We start from the raw sequence: 4,654 nt of genomic DNA on the forward strand, positions 1-4,654 counted from the left end.
GTTTGGTATAAGAAAGTGGTCCAGTTTCATTCATTTGCATATTGCTGTTCAGTTTTCCCAACACCATTTGTTGAAGAGACTGTCTTTTTCCCATTGGATAGTCTTTCCTGCTTTGTCAAAGATTAATTGGACATCTAGTTTTTGGTTCATTTCTGGGTTTTCTATTCTGATCTATTGATCTATGTGTTTATTTTTGTGCAGGAACCACCCTGTTTTGAATTGATCACACACTGGGTCACAAATCAGGTCTCAACCAATGCCAAAAGATTGGGATTATTCCCTGCATATTTTCAGACCACAGTGCTTTAGAATTTGAACTCAATCACATGAGGAAATTTGGAAATAACTCAAACACTTGAAGGCTAAAGAGCATCCTGCTAAAGAATGAATGGGTCAACTAGGAAATTAAAGAACTTAAAAAATTCATGGAAACTAATAAAAATGAAAATCCAGCTGTTCAGAACCTTTGGGATACAGCAAAGGTGGTCCTAAGAGGGAATTACATAGCAATAAAAGTCTCTCTCAAAAAATTAGAAAAGTCTCAAATACACTAACTAACCTTACACCTAAGGAGCTGAAGAAAGAACAGCAAATAAAGACTAAACCCAGCAGGAGAAGAGAAATAATAAAGATTAGAGCAGAAATCAATGAAATTGAAACCAGAAGAACAGTAGAACAGATCAATGAAACTAGAAGCTGGGTCTTTGAAAGAATTAATAATATTAATAAATCAGTAGGCAGACTTATCAAAAGAAAAGACAAAGGACCTAAATTAATAAAATCATGAATGAAAGAGGAGAGATCATGACCAACATCAAGGAAATACAAACAATTTTAAGAACATATTATGAGCACCTATATGTCAACAAATTAGGCAATCTGGAAGAAATGGGTGCATTCCCTGAGATGTATAAACCACCAAAACTGAAACAGGAAGAAATAGAAAACGTGAACAGACCCATAACAGCAAGGAAATTGAAGCAGTAATCAAAAATCTCCTGACAAACAAGTCAAGGGCCCAATGGCTTCCCAAGGTATTCTACCAAACATTTAAAGAAGAATTAATACCTATTCTTCTGAAGCTGTTTCAAAAAATAGAAATGGAAGGAAAACTTCCAAACTCATTCTATGAGGCCAGCATTGCCTTGATCCCAAAACCACACAAAGACCCCATCAAAAATGAGAATTACAGACCATTATCCCTCATGAACATTGATGAAAAAATTCTCACCAAGACACTAGCCAATAGGATCCAACAGTACATAAAATGGATTATTCACCATTACCAAGTGGGATTTAATCCTGGGCTGCAAGGGTGGTTCAACATTCACAAATCCATCAGTGTGATACATCACATTAATAAAAGAAAAGACAAGAACCATATGATCATCTCAATTGATGCAGAAAAAGCATTTGACAAAGTACAGCATCCTTTCTTGATTAAAACTCTCCACAGTGTAGGGATAGAGGGGACATACCTCATATCATAAAAGCCATCTATGAAAAACCCACAGCGAATATCATTCTCAATGGGGAAACACTGAGAACTTTTCTTCTAAGGTCATTTTGGATACTAATCCTTCATCAAAGGGGACAGGGATACCCACTCCCACCACTGTTGTTCAACATGGTACTACTAGAAGTCTTAGCCTCAGCAATCAGACAATAAAAAGAAATAAAAGGCATTCAAATTAGCAAAGAAAAAGTCAAACTCTCATTCTTCGCAGATGATATGATACTTTATGCAGAAAACCCAAAAGACTCCACCCCAAAATTGCTAGAATTCATACAGGAATTCAGCAATGTGGCAGGATATAAAAACAATGCACAGAAATCAGTTGCATTTCTATACACCAACAATGAGCCAGAAGAAAGAGAAATTAAGAAGTTCATCCCATTTATAATTGTACCAAAAGCCATAAAAAACCTAGGAATAAACCTGACCAAAGAGGTAAAAGATCTGTACTCTAAAAACTACAGAACACTTATGAAAGAAACTGAGGAAGACACAAACAAATGGAATGACATTCCATGATCATGGATTAGAAGAATAAATATTGTTAAAATGCCCATGCTACCCAGAGCAATCTATACATTCAATCCAATCCCTACCAAAATACCATTGACATTTTTCACAGAGCTGGAACAAATAATCCTAAAATTTTCATGGGATCAGAAAAAAACCCCAAATAGCAAGAGGAATATTGAAAAAGAAAACCAAAGCTGGTGGCATCACAATTCCAGACTTCAAGCTATATTACAAAGCTGTAATCATCAAGACAGTATGGTACTGGCACAAACACAGATGCATAGATCAATGGAACAGAATAGAGAACCCAGAAATGGACCCTCAACTCTATTATCAACTAATCTTCGACAAAGCAGGAAAGAATAGCCAATGGAAAAAGCACAGTCTCTTTAATAAATGGTGCTGGGAAAATTGGACAGCCACATGCAGGAGTATGAAACTGGGCCTTTTTCTTATACCATACACAAAGATAAACTCAAAATGGATGAAAAACCTAAATGTGAGACAGAAATTCTCAAAATCTTAGAGAAGAGCTTTCTGCCCATGGATGCCACAGAGTAAGCATCGTTAAAGTCTCCCCTCCCACCGCCATCATGTCTAAGTCAGAGTCTCCCAAAGAGCCTGAACAGCTGCAGAAGCTCTTCATCGGAGGTTTGAGCTTTGAAACAAGCAATGAGAGTCTGGGGAGCCATTTTGAACAATGCAGAATGCTTACAGACTGTGTGGTAATGAGAGATCCAAACACCAAGTGCTCCAGAGGCTTTGAGTTTGTCACATATGCCACTGTGGAGGAGGTGGATGCAACCATGAATGCAAGGTCACACAAGGTGGCTGGAAGAGTTGTGGAACCAAAGAGGGCTGTCTCAAGAGAAGATTCTCAAAGACCTGGTGCCCACTTAACTGTGAAAAAGATTTTTGTTGGTGGCATTAAAGAAGACACTGAAGAACATCATCTAAGAGATTATTTTGAACAGTATGGGAAAATTGAAGTGATAGAGATCATGACTGACTGAGGCAGTGGCAAAAAGAGAGGTTTTGCTTTTGTAACATTTGATGACCATGACTCTGTAGACAAGATTGTCATTCAAAAATACCGTACTGTGAATGGCCACAACTGTGAAGTAAGGAAAGCCCTATCTAAGCAAGAGATGGCTAGCACTTCATCCAGCCAAAGAGGTCGAAGTGGTTCTGGAATCTTTGGTGGTGGTCGTGGAGGTGGTTTTGGTGGGAATGACAACTTTGGTCGTGGACGGAACTTCAGTGGTCGAGGTGGCTTTGGTGGCAGTCGAGGTGGTGGTGGATATGGTGGCAGTGGGGATGGCTATAATGGATTTGGTAATGATGGAAGCAACTTTGGAGGTGGCAGAAGCTATAATGATTTTGGCAATTACAACAACCAATCCTCAAATTTTGGACCCATGAAAGGAGGAAATTTTGGAGGCAGAAGCTCTGGCCCCTATGGTGGTGGAGGCCAATACTTTGCCAAACCACGAAACCAAGGTGGCTGTGGTGGTTCCAGCAGCAGCAGTAGCTATGGCAGTGGCAGAAGGTTTTAATTACTGCCAGGAAACAAACCTGAGCGGGAGAGGAGAGCCAGAGAAGTGACAGGGAAGCTACAGGTTACAGCAGATTTGTGAACTCAGCCAAGCACAGTGGTGGCAGGGCCTAGGTGCTACAAAGAAGACATGTTTTAGACAATATTCATGTGTATGGGCAAAACCTCAAGGACTGTATTTGTGACTAATTGTATAACAGGTTATTTTAGTTTCTGTTCTGTGGAAAGTGTAAAGCATTCCAACAAAGGGTTTTAATGTATTTTTTTTTTTTTTGCACCCATGCTGTTGATTGCTAAATGTAATAGTCTGATCATGACGCTGAATAAATGTGTCTTAAAAAAAAAAAAAATCTTAGAGAAGAACACAGGCAACAACCTCTTTGACCTTGGCCACAGCAACTTCTTGCTAGATACACCTCTAAAGGCAAGGGAAACAAAAGCAAAAATGAACTATTGGGATTTCATCAAGATAAAAAGCTTTTGCACAGCAAAGGAAGCAGTCAACAAAACCAAAAGACAACCAACAGCATGGAGAAGATATTTGCAAATGACATATCAGATAAATGGCTAGTATCCAAGATCTGTAAAGAACGTCTCAAACTCAACACCCAAAAAACAAATAACCCAGTCAAGTAATGGGCAGAAAACATGAACAGACATTTCTCCAAAGAAGACATACAAATGGCCCACAGACACATGAAAAAATGCTCAACATCACTTGGCATCAGGTAAATACAAATCAAAACCACAATGAGATACCACCTCATACCAATCAGAATGGCAATAATTAACAAGACAGGAAACAACAAATGTTGGCAAGGATGCGGAGAAAGGAGAACCCTCTTACACTGTTGGTGGGAATGCAAGCTGGTGCAGCCACTCTGGGAAACACTATGGAGGTTCCTCAGGATGTTGAAAATAGAGCTACCCTATGATGCAGCAATTGCACTACTGCATATTTACCCCAAAGATACAAATGCAGTGATCCAAAGGGGTACCTGCACCCCAATGTTCATGGTAGCAATGTCCACAATAGCCAAACTGTGGAAAGAGCCAAGATGTCCATCAAC

At 39.2% G+C, this 4,654-nt stretch overlaps 1 pseudogene; it reads left to right on the plus strand.

The window, feature by feature from the left end:
• Window positions 1-2,622: 2,622 nt before the first annotated feature.
• On the plus strand, window positions 2,623-3,585 carry LOC116633503 (annotated as a pseudogene).
• Window positions 3,586-4,654: the final 1,069 nt, after the last annotated feature.

Source organism: Phoca vitulina, unplaced genomic scaffold (assembly GCF_004348235.1).
Source record: "Phoca vitulina isolate PV1807 unplaced genomic scaffold, GSC_HSeal_1.0 scaffold8, whole genome shotgun sequence".
Classification (NCBI taxonomy): Eukaryota; Metazoa; Chordata; class Mammalia; order Carnivora; family Phocidae; genus Phoca; species Phoca vitulina.